At 47.4% G+C, this 26,887-nt stretch overlaps 1 long non-coding RNA gene across 1 annotated transcript in view; it reads right to left on the reverse strand.

Annotated features, from left to right (window-relative positions):
• LOC145514781 (uncharacterized) overlaps window positions 1-23,166 on the reverse strand; it is a 30,117-nt gene extending 6,951 nt beyond the window's left edge. The window contains exons 1-5 of the long non-coding RNA XR_014060455.1: window positions 23,102-23,166; window positions 22,175-22,249; window positions 13,252-13,349; window positions 3,404-3,460; window positions 1,678-1,921 (exon numbers count right to left, since the gene is read on the reverse strand). This is a non-coding gene — a long non-coding RNA (uncharacterized LOC145514781). The remainder of the gene's footprint in view (window positions 1-1,677; window positions 1,922-3,403; window positions 3,461-13,251; window positions 13,350-22,174; window positions 22,250-23,101) is intronic.
• Between the last annotated feature and the right edge of the window lie 3,721 nt (window positions 23,167-26,887).

Raw genomic sequence — 26,887 nt, forward strand, 5'->3', positions numbered from 1 at the left:
GCCAGATCAGAGCAACTCTGAGGCCCCACAACACGCTCTTTTGGACGAGAGTGGCTAAGGCTCGACACTGGCTCAGGGCTGGTGAGGCGGGCAGACCCAGCTGCCACCCGAGTCGGCGTCTAGAGGACTGTCTCCTTGAGAAGCAATTTGGCAGCTTGCAGTTCGTGCTGTGAAACTGTTTATAGCCTTTGACTGAATGATACTGTGCTTGGAAATCCATTCTAAGGAAATTATCCCTCTTTTTATTATTATTAAAAAGCTACTGGAAAGAAAATGTTCTCTGCAATATTATCTAGAAGAGAAAATAAACCTGAACAGTCCATAGAGGGTAATGGCATCATACATCAGCCTAGGGACACTGTCACAGGACCACAGAGACGTAACATGGAGGGCTGTGCAGCAACATGGAAAACTTGGACAACGTACGCTGTGTTTTACAGGATGGAATAAAGATGTGTCTACAACTTGACAAAATGCTTGAGTATCAGGCTGGAAGGGAATATGCAGAGTGGTGGGTGTGGTGGGGACAAGGGAAGATTTTAAAAAATGAAAACTAGTTTTTAATCCTCTTGTATCATCTTTTCAAAAGCAAGAAAGAAGCAGTTTTCCACACAGATAGGTGCATATAACTTCTTAGAAACATCACTGAGATGGTCTTTATGACACTGGTGGAAGTAGCAAATGGTAGGAAACAACCTGAATATCCATGAAGAGGGCAACAGTGAAATAAAAACTGGTACATCCATACAGTGGAGTTCAAATAGCTGTTTAAAAGAATGAGGCAGCTGTAGTTATGAGACCATCATTAAGATGCATTGAGTAAGAAAGGCCAGATGAAGACATGTGTAGAGAATGTGACTATTTGTGTCAAAATGACACACACACATACAGGTATATCTATATTCCTACACACACAGAGACTGTCTCAGTAAGGAACTCTGTGGAGGGCTACGGGGACTGGGATGACAAGGGTGGGAGGGTGCTCACCTCCCCTCCACACAGTTGGTATGGGTAGTGGGTTAAATTGTGCCCCACCCCTGAAGTATTCACAGCACCATTATTCATAATTGTCCCAAACTACAACCTAAACTTCTGTCAAGAGCAGAGTAGAAAAAAGTCAATTGAGTGTATTAATACAATAAAACATACTCAGGAAAACAAACAAATTAGTGATCCATCAGAATGGGTGAGTCTCACAAACAGTATGATTGTTGAGTGAAAGCCAAGCCGGACACACATAAGACACCCAGTGTAATTCCATTTACCTGAAGTTCAAGAACAGGCAAAAATGACCTGTGGTGGTAGAGGCAAGAATAGCAGTTACCTTGGAGGGTGATGACTTGGAGGGGGGCTGGGGGGCTTGGGGTAAAGTTCTACATGTTTCTCTCAAGGGTAGTTTCTCAGAGTGAACATGTGTAAAAAGTCATAGAGCTGTACCCTTAAGAGCTGTTCGTTTTATAGTATATAAATTAAACCTTCACTTAAAAAAAATTAAAAGCAAAGATTAAAAATTATGGGGGAACAGGAGATCCCATATAAAGAGCTAGGCACCTCATTTTAAAGTGCTTTGACGAGGAGTGACCAAAAAAGATCTGTGTATAGCACAAAAAGTCAGTACAACAAACCCCCAGGAATTTTGGCAGTGACACGCCCACCTTCATACAGCAGGTCACTCACCAGGAGCTGGGGGCCAGCCAGCCTGTCCGCCTGCCAGCCGGGGGCCTGTGTCATCCATGCCCACCATGGGTACTTGGTACGGAGGCTGACCTTGAACTGCTTTCAGCCTCCATGGCAGTGAGAAGGACAGCAACCTCTCCATGGGCACAGGAGCCCTACAGGAACAGGCAGCCGGGTGGACAGAGAGCAGGTACCTCCTGGTCAGTTACAGGCCGCTGTGCAGGAATGGGTAGGGTCCAGGACACTGCAGGGTGGTCAGAGTCAGGTTTGAAGGAAGAACAGGGATGTGGCAGGCATGAAAGGAAGGGTTAGGGAAGGGTTTTCCCAGGCAAAGGGGACCACACGTGCAAAGACACAGAGTATGGAAAAAATAAGAGAGGTGCAGATACCCAAAGCAATCTACAGATTCAACGTAATTCCTATCAAATTGCCAATCGCATTTTTCACTGAATTAGAACAAAAACAGTTTTTAAATTTGTTGTTGTTGTTCAGTCGCTCAGTCGTGTCCAACTCTTTGCAACCCCATGGACTGCAGCACGTCAGACCTCTCTGTCCCTCATCATCTCCTGAAGTCTGCCCAAGTTCATGTCCATTGCATCGATGGAAACACAAAAAACCCAGAACAGCCAAACCAAATCCTGAGAAAGAAAAATGGAGCTGGATGAATCAGGCTCCCTAACTTCAGATTATACTACAAAGCTAGTCATCAAAACATCATAGTACTGGATGGATAGCACTATGGATCCACCTCCTAGAGTAATAAAAATAAAAACAAAAATAAACAAATGGGACCTAGTTAAACTTAAAAGTATTTTCACAGCAAAGGTAACCATAAATAAAACAAAAAGACAACCTATAGAATGGGAGAAAATATTCGCAGACAAAAGAACCAACAGGGATTAACCTCCAAAATACACAAGAGCTCAGGCAGCTCGAGATCAAAAAAACAAACAACCCAATCAAATTACGGGCAGAAGATCTGAACAGACATTTCTCCAAAGGAGACACACAGATGGTCAAAAAGCACATGAAAAGATGCTCAACATCACTCATTATTAGAGGAATGCAAATCAAAACTATAACGAGGCATCACCTTACCTAGATCAGAATGTACCTCATCAAGAACCTACAAATAATAAATACTGGAGAGGGTGTGGAGAAAAGGAAAACCTCGTGCACTGTTGGTGGGAATGTAAATTGGTACAGCCACTGAGGAGAGCAGTATGGAGGTTCCTTTGAAAACTAAAAACAGAGCTACCATATGATCCAGCAATTCTACTCCTGAGCATATATTCAGAGAAAACCTTACCCCTGTGTTCATAGCCGCACTATTCACAATAGCCAAGACATGGAAACAACCTCAATTTCCGTCAACAGAGGAATGGATAAAGATGTGGTACATATGTACAATGGAATATTACTCAGCCATAATAAAGAATGAAGCAATGTCGTCTGCAGCAAAATGGATGGACTTAGAGATTATCACACTAAGTGAAGTAAGGTCAGACAGAGAAAGACAAATATCATATGATATCACCTATATGTGGAATCTAAAGGAAAAAATGATACAAATGAACTTATCCAAAAAACAGATACAGACTCACAGACTTCAAAAACAAACTTAACAGTTACCAAAGGGGAAATGTGGGAGGGGGCATAAATTAGGAGTTTGAGATTATCCTACATACACTATTATAAATAAAATAGGTAATGAACAAGGACTTACCGTACAGCACAGGGAACTCTACTCAATATTCTCTAATAACTTATAAGGGAAAAGAATCTGAAAAAGAATAGATATATGCATATGTATAACTGAATAACTTAGCTGTACACCTGAAACTAACACACACCGTACATCAACTATACTCTAATATAAAATAAAAATTAAATAAATAATATAAAATCATTAATATAAAATATAAATATATTTTATAAAATATATTTATATTATGTAAAATAAAAATTAAATTTAAAAAGATACAGAATATCCAAGGAGCTGTTGCCGTGGCTGGGAGAATGGGCTGGTTGTGGGAGTTATCAAGGTTCTCGAAGTCAGATGGGTGATGCCTTAGGGCAGGAAAGGGCACCGCCCCAGCCTGGTGGCATCAAGGTGAGCTTCCTGGAGGAAGAGTAGATGCTCCCTCCATGAGAAGGAGGAAAAAACAACATAAGCCAAGACCTGGGAAGGGATGGCTTGACCCACTAGCCCATCGTGTTCCTGGGGCAGCCTCGCCCCTGCCTCCGTGAGACGTGTGTCCTCAGACGGTGTGTGGGGAGCCATTGGCACTTGGCGGCAGCAGTGGGTGGGAAGGCTAGATGTCCTGCTGTGTCCTGTAGCCCCCACCACGGAGACGAGCCCACGCGCCCCATGACACTCCAGACTCTCATCAGGCATTCATGGAGGCGAAAACCTGGCTTCAAAGTATCTGTGTCTAGAATCTAACTTCACCTAACATGTAAATGCAAATTTTCTTTTCCTTTCCCATTTTAATAGTCACTGAATTTTCCAGGAGTGCAACCACTGTGTCAATCGAGGGAAGGCTGTTCTTTGTTTCATTTGGACGGTAACCAAGAGCTGGTCACCATTTCAGAAAACCGCGTCACCAACGGCCTCACCCACAGGGCACACCTGTGACTGTCTGCGCTTGTGGCTGTTGTCTTTCTGGTGATCCTGGTACAGGACAAGCTTCTGATTCTCTTCATATGATTTTATGGCAAGTAACCTTCCTTTTAATTCTCCTTTGTATTATAATGAGGGAATTGTATCGCTGTTTTGGAAATTACACAGGTGATTTACAGGTGAATTTACAGGTGAATTACATACCTGTGAATTCAACTTCAGGAAATAGAGGCACATTACAAAATAAAAAGTTTTACAAAAGAAGCATCGGGTCTGACTCCCTGAGTCAGGAGGAGACAGACGGGGAACTGGTTTTGTGATGGTGTCATCCAAGCTGAGTGGAGAGATCAGCCCGTCTGGGGCACCCACCATGGAGCATGCAGACCTCAGGCATGAGTCAGTGATGTGGGAATGAGTCAGGATGGGGGATCAGAACTTCGTACCATCCTCTCCAAACAGTGCCCTCAGGTGGAGGTTTCAAAAGTACCTCTGCCTGGTGCTGACCCATCTGTGTTTTCATATGACCTAGGTAAGGACTGTGGTTCTGAGCACTGCCCCAATTTGGAGAGGCAAGGCAGAGGCTCCTTATGGCAAACAAGACTTTGAGACTAAATCCACCTGAGGTACAGTCAGCCTTCAAGGAGGGTGAATGACCCACCAATGAGGGCAGGAAATGTCAAACGAGACACCTCCAGGTCAGCTGGCAGGTCACTTCAGAGGACAGCATCTAAAGCTGCTAGGTTCACCAGGAGAGAGAGGGATGGCCTTTAATATTCATTAAAAATGCAGCTTCCTTTTGGGAAAGTGTGCAAATATTTAAAAACTATCAAGTGTCAAATTTCCAACCTGCCTTGGACACCCATGGATGGACCCTGGCTGTCCCTTACAGGGATGAGTTGGAGCCCAGGCATTGGCCAGATGACCAAAGGCCTCATAAATCATGTCAACAAGTTGAAACTTAATCCCGAATTTAATGGGGAGCCTTTAGTGGATACTGAGCAGGGAGCAACATGACTAGATTTGCATTTTAGGAAAGTCAGTTTGGCCACAGGGTAGGTGGTGGGTGGGAGGGTTCAAGACTAGGTTGGGAGTCTGGCAAGGGGAGATTGTTTAGGGGGCAGGAGATGACAGTGGGGGCCATGTAGGGGGGAGATGAAGGTGAACTAAGTACTCTGGAGAGCGTGGGGTAGAAAGGTGGCCTGAATTGTTCAGGAGGGAGATGACAGCGGCAGTGGGCACGTGTAGCCCTTTTGTAGCCCATGCTTGAGCCAGGCGTTGCTCACCCATCCTCCCAGCATGCCTCTATGGCAGGTCCATTAGGATTATCTCTGTCATTTTTACAGACAAGGAAACTGATACACAGAGAGCTTAAGCTCTTGTGGTGGTCACCTGGGTGGGATCCCCCCTCAGCGACCCTACTCTCAGATTCCAGGACTCTTTCAGAGGCAGCAAGGCCACGTCTCATGACTGACTTGTGCTAAGGAAGGCTGCTGTCTGCATGGGTGGAAGGACCAGGGCGGGGGCGGGGTGGGGAGGGCGCTGCCCAACCTCATTCAGGAACAAAGAATGCAGGATATTCTGTCCAGTCCACAGCCTCTAACTCAAACCTGCTCACGCTGGGAAGGACACCCTGCAGAGTTGCCTCCTTGAGAAGTGGGTGGAAGGGTGTTCTTGGAGGGCAGCTGAGCTGGGAGGGTGCAGCCAAGAGCTTCTTGTCTGAGTAGACACAGCTCCCCTACGCAGAGGAAGGAACCAGACCCTCCTCCCACCACCCCCAAGGTCACGGCAGCTCTGATGGGACCAGAGAGGGTGCAGAACGCCCCTGCCTTCCTGCTTCTCCATCGTCACCAGCGAGTCACCTTAGCCTCGTCCACAGTCCGGAGATCCTTCGGTAGAAGGCCTGCCGCGCCCAGCTCGAGGCCAAAACCCAGAACCTCCCCTCCCCCCACGCCTCCCTGGGCAACCCGCAAGAGCAGAGACGTCGGCCCTGCGGGTTTGGGGCGCCCTCTGCTGGTCGTTTCCCATCGTCCGCCGTGTGAGGCCAGACCCGCCTCTGGGTTGGGTATTGGAGTGTTTGTGGCAGCGCGGATGCCACGCATGTGGGGAGAGGATCTCCTTTCTCCTCAAGTCGGGAAGGGGAGCCAGTAACAGCGGGGAGATGGCTGATCCCCAGCCGACCAGGGCAGAAGGGCCTGCGTTTCATTCCAATTTTTGTGTCCCCATCAATAGCGGTCTGCCAGGCTGGGACCCTCCCCGACTCCACCCTTCCCACAGGAAGTCTTTGATTACATCTCTCATTTAGGATTCACAGTAGCCCACGATAATCACGGTGTTAAAATTATTTTAACGAGGAGCTTCCCTGGTGGCTCAGTGGTAAAGAGTCCACCTGCCGACGCAAGAGGCACAGGTTCAATCGCTGGCCCAGGAAAATCCCATACGCCTTGGAGCAACTAAGCCTGTGCAGAGGAACTAAGCCCCTGCGCCACAACTACTGAGCTTGTGCGCGAGAGCCCAGGCTCCACAAGGAGAGAAGTCATATCATTGAGAAGCCAGCGCCCTGCCACTAGAAAGCAGTCCCCGCTCTCTGCAACTGGAGAAAAGCAACAAAGACCTAGGCTAGCACAGCCAAAAATAAAATAAATTCTAAAAATTGCTTTAATGAATATCACTGCTACTCTTTATTTCAGTGGGTATTATTTACTGGCTACTGGACTCACAATAGCCCATGATAATGGTATTAAAGTTATTTTAGTGGATACAATTATTATCCCTACTTATTTATTAGATATTATTTGAATGGATACACCAATTCTTATTCATGGATATTTTATTCAGTATTATTGTTGGATTTGGAAATTTACTGATATAACTTACTGTTTATCAGATATTATATATTGGATTTACAGTAGCTCATGATATCACAGCATTAAACTCATTTTAATGGCTAGAGCCACTCATCCTGTTTACTGCATATTATTTGAAAGGATAGAACCACTACTGCTCATAGCTACCACTCAATGAGTGGCCATGATATGACCATGAGGCATCACCTAGATGGAGTTTCAACCGCACTTCTGTTATCAAGCCCCTTTTTCTGAGGAGAAAACTGAGGCCCTCAAAGATTAAGTCTCATGCCCAGGTCCAGTGGTTGCAGGTAAGCCTGCCGATGCAGGGGACAGAGGTTCGATCCCTGGTCCAGGGGCTTCCACGTGTCCGGGGCAACTGAGGCCCGCGAGCCGCAATCACAGAGTTCCCGCCCCACAACAAGGGGAGGCACGGCCAAGAGAGGCCTGTGCCGCGCGACTAGAGCGCGGGCCCCACTCGCGGCAAAGAGAGAAAGTCCGCCGAGCAACGAAGACTTGGTGCGGCCGAAAACAAATAAAATGAAAAGGTAAATAATTTAAAAAAAAAAGGCCCCATGCCTAAGCCACGGGCTGGTGCTCTCCCACCTTCACCCTGGCGGCCCCTCACACGCGCCCGCCCACCCCCACCCGCACCCGCACCCGCACCCGCACCCCGAGGCCGTGGGAAAGCTCTCGCTGGGCTCCTGCTCCCTCGGTGAGCCGCTTACCGCACACCCCACCCCCCAGCAGCCGTGAGGTAGCGCCGCACTGGAGAAGCATCCCAGGCGACGGTTGAGCCTGACGCATGCTCACGCCGCTCTCACGGGCCTTCGGCGCCAGGGCAAGGCTGAGGGGCTCCCGTCAGCCCCCGCTGCGTGGACGTGAAGAGGGCTTGGCCGAGTCCAGCCGTGTGATCAGGCGTGTACATTAAAGAGAGCTCACGTCTTGGCTGGGGAAGAACTGTCTCTTGCAACAACGTTCTTTCAAAACGAATCCATCTCGGCCCTGTGTATGTGTTGGGGGGGGTGCTCCCCAGGCTGCCGGTGGTCCGAAGGGGCCCCTCAGGGTTCTTTCCGGAGACTCACGTGGGCTAGACAGGGGATGGTGGAATTAGCAGAATTAGCCCTCACTGAACACCCTTGACGCCGCCGCTGCAGCTTTCCAGGCCTGTGCTGGGTGTTTTCATTTGCCATATAAGAACAGCTTGGTGTTCACCCGTGGCGCGACTTGAGGTACCAAAATGTTAAATGTTGCATGACCCTGGTGCATGTTCGTTTCCAAGGCAAACCATTCAATATCACGGTAATCCAAGTCTATGCCCCAACCAGTAATGACGAAGAAGCTGAAGTTGAACGATTCTATGAAGACCTACAAGACCTTTTAGAACTAACACCCAAAAAAGATGTCCTTTTCATTATAGGGGACTGGAATGCAAAAGTAGGAAGTCAAGAAACACCTGGCGTAACAGGCAAGTTTGGCCTTGGAGTACAGAATGAAGCAGGGCAAAGGCTAATAGAGTTTTGCCACGAGAACGCACTGGTAATAGCAAACACCCTATTCCAACAACACAAGAGAAGACTCTACACGTGGACGTCATCAGATGGTCACCACCGAAATCAGATTGATTATATTCTTTGCAGCCAAAGATGGAGAAGCTCTATACAGTCAGCAAAAACAAGACCGGGAGCAGACTGTGGCTCGGATCATGAACTGCTTATTGCCAAATTCAGACTTAAATTGAAGAAAGTAGGGAAAACCACTAGACCATTCAGGTATGACCTAGATCAAATCCCTTATGAGTATACCGTGGAAGTGACAAATAGATTTAAGGGTCTAGACCTGATAGACAGAGTGCCTGATGAACTATGGACAGAGGTTTGTGACATTGTACAGGAGACAGAGATCAAGAAAATCCCCATGGAAAAGAAATGCAAAAAAGCAAAATGGCTGTCTGAGGAGGCCTTACAGATAGCTGGGAAGAGAAGAGAAGCGAAAAGCAAAGGAGAAAAGGAAAGATATTCCCATCTGAATGCAGAGTTCCAGAGAATAGCAAGGAGAGATAAGAAAGCCTTCCTCAGCGATCAGTGCAAAGAAATAGAGGAAAACAACAGATTGGGAAAGACTAGAGATCTCTTCAAGAAAATTAGAGATACCAAAGGAACATTTCATGCAAAGATAGGCTCGATAAAGGACAGAAATGGTATGGACCTAACAGAAGCAGAAGATATTAAGAAGAGGTGGCAAGAATACACAGAAGAACTGTACAAAAAAGATCTTCACGACCCAGATAATCATGATGGTGTGATAACTCACCTAGAGCCAGACATCCTGGAATGTGAAGTCAAGTGGGCCTTAGAAAGCATCACTACGAACAAAGCTAGTGGAGGTGATGGAATTCCAGTTGAGCTATTTCAAATCCTCAAAGATGATGCTGTGAAAGTGCTGCACTCGATATGCCAGCAAATTTGGAAAACTCAGCAGTGGCCACAGGACTGGAAGAGGTCAGTCTTCGTTCCAATCCCAAAGAAAGGCAATGCCAAAGAATGTGAGCATTCTTTGCTCACAATTGCACAATTGCACTCATCTCACATGCTAGTAAAGTAATGCTCAAAATTCTCCAAGCCAGGCTTCAGCAATACGTGAACCGTGAACTTCCAGATGTTCAAGCTGGTTTTAGAAAAGGCAGAGGAACCAGAGATCAAATTGCCAATATCCGCTGGATCATCGAAAAAGCAAGAGAGTTCCAGAAAAACATCTATTTCTGCTTTATTGACTATGCCAAAGCCTTTGACTGTGTGGATCACAATAAACTGTGGAAAATTCTGAAAGAGATGGGAATACCAGACCACCTGACCTGCCTCTTGAGAAACCTGTATGCAGGTCAGGAAGCAACAGTTAGAACTGGACATGGAACAACAGACTGGTTCCAAATAGGAAAAGGAGTCCGTCAAGGCTGTATATTGTCACCCTGCTTATTTAACTTCTATGCAGAGTACATCATGAGAAACGCTGGGCTGGAAGAAACACAAGCTGGAATCAAGATTGCCGGGAGAAATATCAATAACCTCAGATATGCGGATGACACCACCCTTATGGCAGAAAGTGAAGAAGAACTAAAGAGCCTCTTGATGAAGGTGAAAGAGGAGAGTGAAAAAGTTGGCTTAAAGCTCAACGTTCAGAAAACTAAGATCATGGCATCTGGTCCCATCACTTCATGGGAAATAGATGGGGAAACAGCGGAAACAATGTCAGACTTTATTTTTTTGGGCTCCAAAATCACTGCTGTTGGTGATTGCAGCCATGAAATTAAAAGACGCTTACTCCTTGGAAGGAAGGTTATGGCCAACCTAGATAGCATATTTAAAAGCAGAGACATTACTTTGCCAACAAAAGTCCGTCTAGTCAAGGCTATGGTTTTTCCAGTGGTCATGTATGGATGTGAGAGTTGGACGGTGAAGAAAGCTGAGCGCTGAAGAATTGATGCTTTTGAACTGTGGTGTTGGAGAAGACTCTTGAGAGTCCCTTGGACTGCAAGGAGATCCAATCAATCCATCCTAAAGGAGATCAATCCTGGGTGTTCATTGAAAGGTCTGATGTTGAAGCTGAAACTCCAATACTTTGGGCACCTCATGCGAAGGGTTGACTCATTGGAAAAGACCCTAATGCTGGGTAGGATTCGGGGTGGGAGGAGAAGGGGACGACAGAGGATGAGATGGTTGGATGGCATCACCGACTCGATGGACATGGGTTTGGGTAGACTCCGGGAGTTGGTGATGGACAGAGAGGCCTGGCGTGCTGCAATTCATGGGGTCACAAAGAGTCGGACACGACTGAGCAACTGAACTGAACTGAACTGAACTGACCCTGGTGCAGGGTCGTGCAGCAGAGACGTGACAGCCCTAGGATTTGAACTAGGGTCTTTCTCATGCCAAAAAAACCCCCCATGCATTCCCCACTGAAGTGACATCTGTATTTGGCCTGTGGCCTGCTTTGACTTCCAGATCCTTTTCTCCTCCACATCCACGCAAGACCAGTCTTATCTCACCTGGCAGCACTGGGCGGTGTTCAAGTGCAGGGGCTCAGGGATCAGCCCCATCTGGGCTTTAACCCTGGGCCTGCTACTCTAGCACCAGGCACTCCTGCCTCGGTTTCCTCATCTGTAAAATAGGGATAATGACAGTAGTATCTACCTCCAAAGGTCACATGAAGAGTAAATCAGTTAATATTTTCACATGTAAAACTCTTTTAAGAGTCTGATGCAAGATAAAAATGCTCAACAGACATGGGCTTTTAATCACTGATATAGTCGCTCTTGGCCTTGGCTGCGAATCAACCTGGGAGCTTTAGAAAAGTGCCAAAGTGTGGGTCCCACCCCGGAGATTCTGATATAATTGGTCTCAGGTGGAGGCCAAGTGCAGGTGTTTGTCAGAGCTCCCCAGTTGATGCCAATGTTCAGGCAAAGGTGAGATGTATGAGGACAGTCTCCAGGCACCCGGGGCAATGGGTGGCACCCAGCAGGTGTCAGGAAGTGCTGGAGGGCTGCTCAGATGCCTTGTGGGCCTGTGTCACTAGGAGTTTGGATCTCATCTCCCATCAGTTAGGAGGGAGGTCACATCAGCTCTGACAAAGACAAGCTTTGTCCCATCCTGAAAGTCCCTAACCCAAACATGAAGTCATCCGGGCCCTGCCTCTGCCGAGGGCTGTGTGAGTTCCACCCGGACTCAGCTGAGTCCCCAGAATTTCTGAGAAGGGACCCGCCCCGTTTCTTTCTAAGTCACATGCTGCTGGCCTCTGGCTTCCCTGGGTTGTGCCAGGAGAAATTCAGGTCCAGTAAGGATGAGGGGGCAGGCAGAGGCTACAGAACTCCAGCCCATGGCTCTGGTCCTAGCCACACCCCCCGCCCCCCCCTCCACCCAAACACCCAAATACCTCTCCTGTAGAGGAGGTTGATACATGTTGGCCTCCTTTATACCAGTTTACAAATGACTGCAACTTTCTAGGTCTTTCATTTCTTTGTCTGAAAACATTTTGTAGTTTCAGTGAGGATTCAAATGACTGAAGACACAGAGCAGGGCTACATTGAGTGGTGGTTACAGTAAACAGTCACGGGCTGTTGTGTCGGGGGTGCCCTGGGAGGTGGCCAGGGTGCCCTCCTGGAGGGCAGACTGTGGTTGCCTCACCTGATGAGGGGCAACTGGCTGTGCTGAGCGGGGAGAGGGCCATGTGGGTTACATACCCAGGTCTGGCCCTGAGAGGGCAGGCCAGAGGCTGGCAAACAGCAGACAGAGAAAGTGAACCTGGCACCCAACCTCCGCTGCCTAAAATGTTCCTAATTGGGACCTAACTGCGGACGGAGAACATACTCAGGGACCAGCATGGGTTCTGTTTGCAGCTCTGGAGCTGAGCACCCTCATCTCTGCTCTTCTGGCCCCAGCTGTGGACCCCAAGCTTGGGAAGCAAGTCAGAAAATGCTCCCCAACCCCAAGACAACATTTCCCCAAAGATGTCAAGGGACTCACACTTCCTGAGTTCTTCTAGGCATGGAGCAATATGCCTATACAGGCAGTACGTGCAGCTCAGGGAAGCCTCCCAGCAGCCTTTCAGGGAGATCCCTGCCTCTCTTCCCATTTAAAGTCAACTGTGGATCGGAAGGGTTAGATACTCCAGAATCCACACCCAAATTTGCTCAAGTGTGAAGCCATACCATTTCTACTCTGCATGCCAGAATTGGATGTGGCTGAAATATCAGCCAGGGGTCTAAGGGACATCCCTACATTTCCTGGTTAAAATTATATGATGGAAGATAAGCCCCAAGTCTACGATGCTATGAGTTCCCTCCTGCGGGAACAGGTCACTTTCATCTCCAGCTTGGCGTTTTGTGACAAGAGGTTGGCATCACAAATCTTTGTTGACATAAACATTCATTTCTTCATTCCTTGAGCAAGTATTTGTTGAGCACCCACAGGGAACAAGACAGACAAGGTCCACGGGCTGATGGAGCTGGGGTTACAGGGTGTGTGTGGTGAGCTGGATGAGCAAAGATGGGAGACAAAAACGTAAATAAACATCGATGATGAAAGATTGTAATAATGGCTATGTATCAGTTACCTGTTGCTGGCTTCCCAAGGGCACAGTGGTAAAGAATCCGCCTGCCAATGCAGGAGAAGCAACAGAAGTGGGTTAGATCCCTGGGCTGGGAAGATCCCCTGGAGGAGAAAAGGACAACCAACTCTAGTATTCTTGCCTGGGAAATCCTATGGACAGAGGAGTCTGGCGGGCTATACAGTCCATGGGGTCGCAAAGAGTCGGACACGACTGAGCATGCACACACAGCACCCACGCCTAACAAACACTCCTATTCATATGACTTAAACAACCATCATCTACTTCCTCCCCATTCTGCAATTCAGGTGGGGGGCAGCTGGGCAGTTCTTTTGCTGGTCTTGCCTGAGGTCGTTCGTAGCCTCAGGTGTCACTGTGTGGCTGGACCAGAACTAGAGGGTTTCAGCTGGCCTCACTATTGCCTTCTCTCTCTCCATGCTGTCTCTTATTATACAACAGTCTAGCCTGAGGGCTTCCTTACATGGTGGCCAGAGGGTTTCAAGAGGCAAAGACAGAGCTGTAAGGCCATTTGGGGTGGAACCAGTGCAATGTCACTTCTGCCACCTTCTGTTGGCAGTGAGTCTCCAGACAGACCAGCCCAGATTCAGGAGATGGGAAAGTGAACTCCCTCCCTTTTTTGTGGGAGCAAAATGATATGGCCACGTTTTTCAATCTACTCCAGGCTACGAGAGACATAAACCAGGTGTGAAATAGGGCGAAAGTCAGAAAGGCCCACAGACATTTGCTTGGTCTCCAGTGTTATATAGTCTTGCCTCCCTCAGATGGGGTGTCAGAGTTCTCACCTCTTCTTATTGATTTCTTTAAATATTTATTTATTTTGCTATGTCAGGTTCCAGCTGTGGCATGCGGGATTTTTTTTTTTTTTTTTTTTAGTTGCAGCATGAGGCATGTGGAATCTAGTTCCCTGACCAGGGATTGAACCCAGGCCCCCTACAATGGGAGCTCGGAGTCTTTGCCATTAGATCACCACGGAAGTCTCTCCTTATTGATTTCTAACCCTGAGGTCGAGCGTCTGTGGCCACTTAGGACCCTTCAGCTATTGTGGTTCTGACAGTAGGGCTGGGCTAAGGAGGAACGTGAAACATTGCTCCTACCTGTGGAAAAATGATAGATGGACCGAGAACAACCCAGCCTTGGTTATTTGTATTGTGTATGTTTTTTGTCATTTGCAGAGAATTGCAGTTGGTTCTCTACACTTAGGCTTCACTTTGGAAGCTCTTAGACTCTTTTGGCATCCACCCTTTCTGACAGAGTCGGAGGAGAGAAGCAGAAAAGTTCTCCATAAAGATGAGCCACTGATGTTGCACCTGAAGGATGAGAAGCCAGGATGAGTGAAGGGAGGGAGCACAGCAAGTGCCAATACCCTGTGGTCACAGAGGGCCCCTGGGGCTGAAGGGTGAGGTGTCAGCTGACAAAGAATGAAGTTGCAGCAGTGGGCAGGGGCCCCTTGCAGTGGTTCAGAGGCCATGGCATGGTCAGGTCTCATTCTCAAGGCAGTGGAACATCTGCAAAGGGCTTTTCAGCTGGGGTGTAACATGGTGAGATTCCCAAAGACTGAGAAAGTCAATTATTGTGAAGGGAGTGGGCTGCAATTTGGGAGATGGGTTTTCATAGAAACTGAGAGGGACTACTGGCAGAGGGCACTGGTGAAGACAAGAAGATCTGTCTGTCTAGATTCTCGTCTGTCTGAAGGAAGCCTGGGTAAAGAGAGAGACCACCAGCGACTTGGGTGCAGGCCCAGGGCCTGCTGCTGTAGCCTGTATAGGATGGGAAGCTGGAATGGCTCAGACCTGGAGGCATAGGACTGGCAAGCTCTGGTCAACGAAAGCCTTGGCAGTGTCCAGCCAACTGTGGAAGCAGATGCATCATTTCCAAGATAGAAAGACACCTGGGAGGTGGGTGGGTCGCAGCTCTGGCTGAATATTAGAGTCACCTGGGTCCTGTGGCTGCCCCTCCACCACCATTCCAGGGGGAACTTCTGGACGGTGGGGTTGTGTGAGTTTCCTAGGGCTGCTGCAGCAGGTCACCACATGCCAAATGGCTTCACACAACACACGTTTATCACCACACAGTTCTGATGTCAGAGTGGTCTTACTGGGCTCAAATCGGGGTGTAACAGGACTGTCCTCTTTCTGGGGGCTCCAGGGCAGGATCCGTTTCCTTCTTCAAGCTTCTAGAGGCTGGCCACAGTCCTTGGCTTGGGGCCCTGCATCACTCCAACCTCTGCTTCTGCTGTCACATCTTCTCTGTGGCCCTGCAGCCTCCCTGTGGTAAGAACCCTGGCTGTGACGGGGCTCTCGGGGACCATCCACAATCATCTCCCATCTCAAATCTGTAACTCAGATCACATGTGCCATGTTCCTTTTGCCAGGTCAGGTCACAGATTCCCTGGTTTGGGGATTAGGACATCGATATACCTGGGGGGCCCAGGAAGCATTGTTCCGTTGGCCACAGAGTTAAGGTATCTCAGTGATTTCTCTGCAGGGCGAAGATGCTCAAAGGGAGGCCCCAGAGCACAGCTGGCTCTTCTGGCCGTGTCTCCAGGCCCGTGCTATGTGCACCCATCAGGGTGGAGACCATGTTAATGCAGAGCCTCCAGTGTTGTGTCTAATGACAAAGAGAGACAGCCTAAAGGCGAAAGGACAATTGTCAGAAGTAGCCTAATAAACAGGCCTGGGTCCAATCCCAGCCTGGCCTCAGACCAGCCACATGACTTGCAGCATGTGACTCAAATGGCTTGTGACCTTATCTGTTAGGTGACGGTCACACTCTTAGGACGGTCACTCTTAGGTGTGAGGGTAACCAGCGGCAGAGGTCCTGCCACTGGATGGCAGGTGTCTGATGGATGCTGCCCCCCGAGAAGTCTCTGGGCAGTTTTGAGGACGGGAGGGAAGGCAGCTGAGGGGCACTAGCACCCAGGCAGGTGATAACCTCTTTCTCCCTCCTCCCTCCCTGCCTCCCAGCGGCACTGGGGAAACACAGCCATTGCAGCCATGGCGAAGCTGGCGGGGCTGGGATTGTTAAGTCAGTTTCCCCTTTCCTGGCTGCAGCTGATAAGTGTATCCTGCTGGATAAAAATACACCCACCCTTACGGTAAGATCCCCAGGCTGGGAATTCTCTGAGCACCCCGCCTCCAGCCTGCAGAGCGGAGCGGTGCTGCCTTTCCCTGCAGACATTTTAGGAGTGGCCACGGTTCCCGGGCGAGGGGTCTGACAGGCCTGCCCGGCTCTAGGAGGGGGAGGAGGAGGCTGCCGCTGGGGAAGCAGCAGGCCAGGCCGGGCAGCGGGGCAGGCGTCCTGTTTATAAACAGCAGCCCCTACAGAGCTGAGGTGAGAGCCCTGTATCTAGCACAGGGTCGTGCTGCGCATCAGCAAGGGTGGAGTACCACGCCGTCCCTTCAGCTCTCACCACATCCCAGGATGAGGCCGCTGTCCTTGGGGATAAGAAAGTACCCCAAGGAGGGGATGGTGGTGGTGACTGGCTTTGTACCCAGCGGTCTGGTGTTTCACAGGCAGACTGGTTCCCATTGAATCTGAAAAAAATCTATTCAGATTTTCCATTTCCTGGTGGTGAGGAAGAAGTCAGTGGATCACACCAAACACCAGGGGACACACACACGGATGGCTGACTCTGCATACACCAGACACGCAGCCCCCCAGCCTGAATCTTGCCTGCCCCGGGGGCATCTACAGGACACACCCCTCGGGGCTGGCAAGTGGGTTCTCCTCTTCCTCAATCTTCCCAATGACCCAGCATATAGTGGTGATCTTATCTCTTATTTGCTCCCCATATTCGATCCCTCATTTTTTTGTGTGAAGGAAACTTCACACAACACAAACCATTTAAAAGTGCACAAGTCAGTGGCATTCAGTACATTCCGAACGTCGTGCAAGCATCATTTCTATCTGGTTCCAAAACATTTTCTTCATCTGCAAGAAACCCATCATAAGCAGTCACTCCCCATTGCTCCCTCCTTCTAGGCCCTGGCAACCATGAATCTGCTGTGTCTCCAGGGATCTGTCTTTTCTGGACGTTTCAGATAAATGGTATAATATGCGGTCTTTTGTGACTGGCTCCCTTCACTTGGCGTGTTTTATGGACGGACCACAGGAGGTGAATCCACTTATCTCTCCATGGACCGGTGGGTGGTCTGCACCTATGGGCTAATGTGAGTAGTGCTGCTGTGAACACTGGTTTGAGCCCGTTTTCATCTCTCGTGGCTATTTGCCCCTGGAAGTGGAGGTGCTGGGGCACATGATAACCCTGTTGAACTTGTGGTGGAGACACCGAATGGTTCCCCATAGTGGCTGCACCACTGTCCCTCCCCACCAGCAGTGCATGAGGGCCCCGGGTGCTCTACACCCTCAGCAACACTTGCCATTCTCTGTTGCTGTTGTTTCACAACAGCATCCCAGTGTGTGTGAACTGTTTTCATGGGGGCGATGAGGAGCATACCCTGCTCACACCCAAATTTCAGAAGCGGCTCCAAAACCCAACAGGCAGTGAACACAAATGAATGAACTCAGTTCTTTAGAAAGCTACAGGTTTCTTTTAAAACGAAACAACACATGTGCACGCGTGCACAGAGACACACACACACACACACACCCTCTTCACTAAGAGTTGGTCTTGGCTCTCATCAGCTTCTATTCTAGCTGAACAAATGGTGGCAGTATCACCAGACCTCCTAATTTGCCTCCTATCCAGGAAGCCTTCCCTGACTGACCCCTTTGGCCATGAAACTATTTAATTTTCCACCCTTGGCCATTAAGCAAACACATGAGCAGCTTTCAAGAAGGTCTGTCCCCTTTCTAGAGAGAGGCCACTGGACTGCCTGGCCTTGAATCCAGTTCTGCCCTCCCACCACTGAACCTGTGGAGTTTGGCCAAGTGTCAATCTCTGGACCTCAGTTTTCTCTGCTGTGAAATGGGCTGTTCTGAGGATGAGGTGAGTTAACATGTGAGGTGCTTGAAGCAGCCCCTGTCCGCAGCTGGTCAACAAGACATGTTACCCTCTGATACCAGCAACAGTATAAGGAGGGTGACACGGTCAACCCCTGATGTCCCATCTTCACCTATATCAAAACTAGCAAAGTGCTCCTCCCCCCACCGAGAACAGGCAATCCGGGGTGTATTCCCCCAGAACTGGGTTCCTTTGTAGGGCAGGCTGTGAGCAGATTGACACCTCAGGTAATGTAGATACAATAGGGACCGGGGATGATCTAGTCCAGGGTTTTATATGAGGAATTACGTCCTTGCCCTCCAGACAAGGAAATCCAGTGACTTAAGTCTCATTTTACAGACAAGAAACAGAGGCTCTGAGAAGGCAGAGACTGCCAAGGTTTCCCAGGAGTGAGTGGGCACAGCATGGACTCCTCGGAGCTGCTGGCAGAGGCCTGGACATCGAATGGCCGGGCTTTAGGATCTGATGGCTCCGACCACACCCTTCCGCAACCAGCCAACTTGGGCACTGGTTTCTGGCCAAGGCTTTGTTTAAATAAAGGGTTCCACAGCAACCTTCCCACCCACCAAAGATAAAAGGCTGACAGACCGCTGGGCCATAGAACCTTCTTGTCATTATATGAGGTGGAAAAAATTTTAAGCAAATTGGGAAAGTCTCTCTGCCTCATGTCTTCGGTGAAGATCTGCCTGTGACAGTTTCCCTGATCTCTGCAGCTTTGTAGTCTCTAGGCAGGACAGCAAGAAATTACAGAGAATCCTGTCTGTCATAGAATTCTCCAACCTATAACTAGACCCTTGATGTCAAGACCCTCTGTTCCTCGTTAAGTCTAATGTCTTTCTCTCCTCCAAGGAAAGGAAATCTGAAACTGTCTTTTGGGAGACAGAATGGAGACTGACCCTGATGGAGGGTGGAAGACACCAAGGCAAAGACTGTGGAGTGTGGGCAAGGAGAGTGTAGCTTACACCGTGAGCCAGGATCCAGGATTCTGACACTCAAACCGTTTAAGACACGGTGTAAAAAGACCACACTCCATTCAGAAGCCAGGTCAAGCCAAGCTGTACTGACAATGCTAATTTAGCAGGAACCACTGTAAAAATGAGAACCAATTACAATGCCTTCCCCATCAAATTGTTTTATTAGGTTAATTAAACAGCTTAAAGACAATTCATTTGTTCGGTACCCTTCTAGAAAATATTTCAAGTTTTAAATGAACTTCCAATACATAAAACAAAATTACTTTACCATAGACAAATTTCAGATCAAAATACAACACTCTGTTTCTGTTTTCTTACAATTATAAAATCCAGTCAATACAAACTACATAAAAAAGATAAAACACTTTCACTGATCCTTAGTACAAGAGAACAGCACAATTGCAGTATGCTCCCAAAGCACAAATCCTGTGCTCGTGAGACGGGGCGACCCCGTAGTTACCCCACAATAAATCGAAGCAGATAAACAAAGTGCGTGCTACTTAATTTAAGAAAGTTAACACAGCCTCTCTGCATGAGGATTACTTGTAAACCATAGAGCAACTTCGTAAGAAAGGTTACTAATTCAAATTTACTTCAACTTCACTAAAATTTCATACCAGCAACGGAATAGAAAATTACTCCACGGAACAAACGAGTACACTTGGACCACAGAATGTTTGTTTGAGACGTGACGTTTCAATGAAATCACATTAGCACAATTTCTCTGCTAGCCTACTAAATTCGGAGAGGATAATTCTACAAGTTGCAACTTCCCGGTACTTGAAATACTTTGAACTTTCTCTAGAATGTCTTTTGTCTAGCTTATATATGTTTCATTGCAAATCTCTATAGTTTTTTTTCAGTAGTAGGTCTCTCTCTAAAGATCAGGATACCTTATCACACACAATGTAACCTCATCTGAAAACACGTCAAAGTAGACTGGTCAACTTGGAAGCTTGCCAGGTAATAAAAGTTGCAGGATTAAAATGAAAAACTCTACTATATGTACCATGTCAGAAAATGTAGATACATTAAACAAAGATCTGCATTAAAAACAGGATGAATTTTGGTATGGTATTTTGGGAATTTGGTCTTCATGGGCTTTGCTTTGTGGCATTAAAAGCATCAGAATGACAAATCAAGAGTGTGCTAAAAACTGGTTCTGGACAAGGGTGACTGTCACATATGGTGGCTGGTATTGCATAGGCAACCAGCCAACAGAAGTGTTTTTTGTTTTAATCAGTGGATTACTTTATAATATTGTGATGGGTTTTTGCCATACATCAACATGAATTGGTCACAGGTATGTTTGCTGGTCGTTCTGTCGAGCCAGGGCCCACTGTGAAGGTCAGCCCTGAGTCTGGGAGAGTCAAACTGAATCTGTGGCCCTGTTTAAAGGAATTCTCTTGGTAGTCTTCTCTCACAGTGGGAGACCGGAGTCAGTAAGAGAAAACATGAATCTACATGTTTAGGACGAGTGATGGATGGACCCCATCCACAGATAGGGACAAGCATCTCTTGTCACCGGAACACACAGTGAGAAAACAGTCTGCCGGGGGGCCTGCTTGAGGTGCTTCTGCAATAGTTTCTGACGAGGATGGAGAAGGGAGGGGGTGGAGAAGGGAAGTGCTTTGGTTAAATCCATTGATCACTCCCAGCTCTGTTGGTGCAACTGCAGAACGGGCTGTGATGGGAGTTCAAAAGTTCTGCTGAGAGCATGATTCTTTTTTCATGGTCATACCGATTCACAAGGGGTATTATTAAAAACAAAACAAGTGTTTCTATGTCACTGGAGACTTGAAAGGGCACAGGAATGAGGAACCGACAAAAGCTATGTTACAGATGAGTCAAAATGAAAAGAACTCCATCAGCAGAAAAAGCCACTGATACTGCTTTTTTTTTTTTAAACTGAGTGCTGCTAGGAGAGCCTGTGCTTTTCTCAACTGAAGGCCACTTGAGACATTTCCCACCATAAAATCAGCTACCCCGTGGAACGTGGCTGATCTCTGTTTTCATGTAGCACTTGACTTCTGAAGTTCCCTACAGGAAAACAATGCTAAACCCACCGACACTGAAGGTTTGTTTTTAAGCTGATGATACCCTTTTGTCCCATGTTACTAGATCCTACATTAATTTTTTTTACAAAGCATAGAGTCAAATTCAATAAGCATATGCTTAGGTTAACAAGAATACATTTATGTTCTGGAGTTTCTTCTGAAGCAAAAATTCCTTAAAAAAAAAATATGAAGAGATGGGTCTCTTTCTTATTGTAAACAAGTTAATTCTAATTTCCAATCCTATTCACCATTCGGAGTGCAGTGTGTTTCTAAGCAGAGCTAAATAAGAGAAAAGGAAGAGGTGGGCCCTGCATGGTGCCAGGTGGCTGGGTGCTGAGGTAGAACTTGTGGCACAGGGCCCCTTCCCTGGACTCCAGGAGGAGCCCTGAGAACCTCCAGGGCAGATGTGGAAGGTGGGGACAACCCGGGCCCCAGGGAGGCTGTTCTAGTCTAGTTGCTTAAGGAGCCGCTGAGATGCACTTGGCCACGCCTGGGGCCGCATGGTGGGGGGACTTGAGGCTCTGCTTCCTGCATCCCACTCCCGGGTGTCACGTGGGAGGAGCAGAATGGTGCAGACCCTGGAAGCTGCCCAGCCTGGGTGACCGCTCTGGCTCTCTGGCTGTGGAAAGTGCTAGTCACGAAGGCCAGGTCAGGGGCTCCCAGAAGAATGCCTTTTCAACACAGATTGTTAGACTAATAGTCTGGGGAACCAGAAGAGTCCGCCCCCACCCCACCCACCCCTCACTGCCACCATGCACCACCCCCCCTTTTCTTAGATACTTAATTCAAGCAGCTAAGAAAATCAGGCTGGGAGAGGCTATGGGATGAGAAAAGAGGGCAGGGTGGAGATGCGATTGCAAAAGTATGTGACTAAGGGTACATTTGAGAACATGACCAAAATAACCTCCTTCTACCTTGACTAAAGTTCTTCAACTGCACAGAGAGAAGTTGTGGGAAGGGCCTGCGTCCTCGGAGATCCTGCCCGCAGCCTGTGTAGGCACAATGGGACACGGGAGGTAAATCAACACTGGGTCAAACCAAGGATTATTAGTGAGTGAAGATGACCGAGGGCATGGGCAGAAGACACAGATCTGAAGAACAACATGGACGGCACCCTCCCGACAACCTGGACTTGGGTGCCTGGCCCAGCCTGTGCTCGCTTCCTGTGCTTTGGGGCAGGTGGCATCGTGAAGGACACAGAGAGGGAATGGCGCCCCCACTGCATGGCTTTCATGGAAGAGGGATAGGCAGAGCCCAGGAGGAGGTAGGTCCTCTGGAGACGCTTCCCACGGGATGACAAAGTGACCCACTAGTGAGGGGACCCATTCCTGGAGTCGAAAAGTGCTGGAAGAGGTCAGCCAACCCACCTCTCCCCACTGCACGGTCCCCTCGATGGCATTCCAGGCCATAGGTCACCTAAGTCCTGCTTAAAAGAATACAATTTTGACTTATTAGCTTTCTTAACTCTGCAGAGATACTGAGAGATTTACAACAAAAAGTATAGAAAGAGCAAGAATCACTGTCTAGTTGACAATTACGGTTTTAGGGAAACCTCTAGAGATTTGTCTGTTTATGAAGGTTCTGCTCAAGTTGGCTGTGCCTCAGGCCAGCGGCCGCAGTCAGGAGATGGTGAGCGGGTGGTGGGCAGGGAGGATGGGAGACAGCACACATTAAAGGAACAAAGACCCTTCTCCCCAAAAAACAATGTGAAAGCTGAAGTACAAACATTTCCCCCCTCCTTTTTTTTTTTTAAACTAAACTGTTCACAGAACCTCCAAGCTCTGGAGCTTGTGACAATATCTGCACACCGTGCAAGACTCCCCTGGCTGACTCTGTCATACCCGCGAGACACAGCTACAGAGGGCAGCTTTGGGGTAATCCTCAGAGCCGAGCGCTCAGAACCACAGGAGGTACCCAGTTTATCATGAGGCAATTCTAGAAAGTTCTAAGAGTGACAGAAACATTCTATCTCTATAGCTTCTGCCCCCTGGCCTGAGCCAGGAGGCAGTGCTCTGGGACACTCACACCTGCTCCTTCTAAAGCCCAGCAGGCCAGAGCCTGGGGCCTCCAGAGCTGCTTCTTAGAGCTTCCAGAGCGCCCACCACCCTGGCTGTCATCCTCCTGGGTGCTGGTTTCCAGGGCCCATCAGTGCAGCGGGTGGACAAAACAGCCTTCCTCGTCTGACTACCAGCTCCTACACACAGACAAGGGCACTACTTTAAACAGCTGGCTTATGTTCAAATTATCAATGATTCCGACCCCATCCCCCAGTTTTTTTCTTTCCCTTTCAACTGGGAACTGTCTTCTGTGAATCTGGACATAAGAGTATATTTAGCCATGTTATTAGACTGTAAAATAAGCACCTAACACCCAATGCTTCTGTCATCTATATTTTTATACATTATTAAAGAAAACATTAAAAATGCACACTGCTAGATTATTCCCATCCGTGTGGACACAAGGGCCCATTCTCATCAATAGCGCCTATTTCTTACCTCCTTTAAACCTATTTCTACTTCCTTTTCTCAATCACAAAAATACCAAGAATGACTTTATAAAATGTCTTACTGAATTCAAAACAAGCTGGATAAGTCACCTACCACTAATCCAGCAGTCCATAATCTGAACTGGAAAGGAAGTGACTTTATAAAAGGATTAAGTAGCTCACTTTTGATATCACTTTGTTAAATAACCCTTCTTTAGTTGAAGGTATAGAAGTTCTACACACACACACACACACACACACACGTAACACAAAGTTTGTTTGTCTTTGGGTTCCACACAACATCCAAGTTCACAGAAGTAGTTTAGGTCTAGTAATCTCAAACTGAGACCTAGAAAATGTCATTTATTTGACTAGCACTGACTATTACCTTTTATATTTTAGGGAAAAAAGAAAAATTTAACTTCCAGAAAGTTTTAAATATTATTAGAGTACTTCATCAGGCAAACCCTGAAACAAAGGATATTTATAACCACTCTAAATATCCTAAACACGTATCTTGGCATGTTTCCACTGTCTAGAATTATCCTGAATTCCAGGTCTTAGAGAAGCAGGAGAACGGTGTCATGGATCCAAAAAATACGTATCTTGTAAAAGCTAACGTACGTTTGCTTGTGCATCATGCGGCCGCAGATGCGAGCATGAAGAAAGCTCTGAAGCCGGGCTATTGAGCGAGGGGCGGAGACTGCGGCTGAGACGGGCGGCAACTGCAGCCGAGGTCCCAACCACCCCCCATTTGTGCACAAGGCGCCAAGCTCTCACATTCCTCACTCCGCTGGCTCGCCACAGGAACTCCGGCACGTGAACACCTATCCTCTGCTTCCGGGGTGATGGGCTTCGAGGGGCACGAGGCGGCGGGAGCCATCTTTAAGCCCAGCATGCACCGGGCCCCCGACGCCCACGCATGCTCACAAGCACTGGGTTCGCCTGGCGCCGTACAGAGAATGTTTACAATTTCCTCAAAATCATTACAACCAAGGAAGCTTGGGGCTGTCCGGGGGTGAACCTTGGCTCTCTTGGAAACCAAGAGGGCATGGCCCATGGCTAGATGCACCGGAGAACTTTGCCAGAATTCTGATGAGGGGAGCAAGCCCTTTAGTATGAAAAGCGCAAGCCTAACCATTAAATCTTACTAATGCACAGGGACAGTGAAGGCTTTAGATTTTACCTGGTATGTAAGTTATACCTAGTATGCCAGGTTTTTAGGAATGGGCATAACTCTTTTTGGCCATGAGGGGTCCTAGGTAATTCCTAATAAGAAATCAACCCCGGAAGGGAAGGTCCGTCTACAAGAACGGAAGGATCTGGGAGCTGCCCCTAACTCACCAGCCAGGTAAGCTGACCGATGCTGGGGAGGAGAGCGCCCAGGGGTACCCTGTACAGGAGGAAGTTGGGGACATTCCACTGACGCACCAGACAAATCCGATCACTTGTGATTTTAAGTATAATACAGTTCTGTGTTGTTTGGTCAACTCAACTCGGCACTTTCAGAGTTTCATTGTAAAACCCCAGGTTATCAGAACTAAAAGAACAGAGGAACTTCATGAAGAGCCCGATACTTTCATCAAAGGTAAGATTCTTGGGCAACAAATTCATGAAAATACACCTAATAGATCCTTAAACTGCTCCCACTAGCACCTTATAAAATATGAGGTACGGTTACCCCAAGCATCCGAATCCCAAACACTGGGTCAAATTACAGACAGACATCTTTTCCTATCTGCTATGAATGACCCAGCGATGAAGCCTCCTATTTTACACAGCAGTGGTATTTAAACATACTACTTTTCTATGCTACGAAAACATAGCCTTGTAAAGATTCTTTAAAGTTCAAGTCGAGTTTCAAGTAATCACTTTGCAGCAGCTCTAGGAGAATTATTGTTCCTCCTGATTAAAAGTAAAATGGAAACTACGCCTTAGAGAATTGTATTCCTCAAGGCCGCTTACTGCTTGCTTCCAGGCTTTTGTTAAAGGACAGAATGTGTTGAATTCTTCTCAATTGGCAGGGGATCAAGCACAACACTACATAATGAGGTAGCTGAGAACAGTTTTTCCTATAAACACGAAGAACAAGGGAATAAGTGCATGTGTGATTCTCATCCAATTAAACAGGAAACATGATGAAGCAAACTATTTGTACAGTCATCTTTGAACCAAGTTCCTCCGTGTAACCTGAAAAAGTGTAATTCAAGGTTCTAAGGTACACCTTGTAACTGATAAGTGAGAGGAATACAAATAAAGTACTTAAAAACTTCTACTGAAATGCTAAAAATGAAGTTATAATAAATATAATTCACCAACCAGAAAGATGAACCTATAGCCACTTGGGGTCTGAATTATTTGAAGTGGCCATTTACCTGGGTCACAGGAAGTGGCTAAGTCTTCCCCACGTTATCTTATGCAGTGTGTACCCAGACTCTGAGGGCTGTCATCCCCTGCACCTTCTCTAATTCAAATCACAGTGATTTAAGAATTTGCAACAATTTTCTTGGGCCATGGGGACACCAATATCAAAATTAGCCCAAATTTCAGTTGAGTGGCAATTTTAGATTATTTTTTATCTCAACAGGAAAAAGAAAAGGCAACAGATATGTCTCACTAGCTAATTAAGCAATGTTATTAGATATTAAATGTTATTAGAAATTAAAAGATACTTTTTCCTTGGAAGGAAAGCTATGACAAACCAGCATATTAAAAACTGAAGACATCACCTTTGCTGACAAAGGTCCATAGAGTCAAAGCTATGGTTTTTCAAGTAGTCATGTATGGATGTGAGAAAACTGAGTGCTGAAGAATTGATGTTTTTGAACTGTGGTGTTAGAGAAGACTCTTAAAGAGTCCCTTGGACTGCAGGGAGATGAAACCAGTCAATCCTAAAGGAGATCAACCCTGAATATTCATTGGAAGGACTGATGCTGAAGTTCCAATACTTTGGCCACCTGATGCAAAGAGCCGACTCATTGGAAAAGACCCTGATGCTGGGTAAGAAGATTGAGGGCAGGAGGGGAAGGGGGCAAGAGAATGAGATAGATGGTTCAACAGCATCACCAACTCAATGGACATGAATTTGAGCAAACTCAGACAGATAGTAAAGGACAGGAAAACCTGACGTGTTGGAGTCCAT

This window comes from Giraffa tippelskirchi, chromosome 7, assembly GCF_054371585.1.
Source record: "Giraffa tippelskirchi isolate mGirTip1 chromosome 7, T2T-mGirTip1v1.2.pri, whole genome shotgun sequence".
Taxonomy (NCBI): domain Eukaryota; kingdom Metazoa; phylum Chordata; class Mammalia; order Artiodactyla; family Giraffidae; genus Giraffa; species Giraffa tippelskirchi.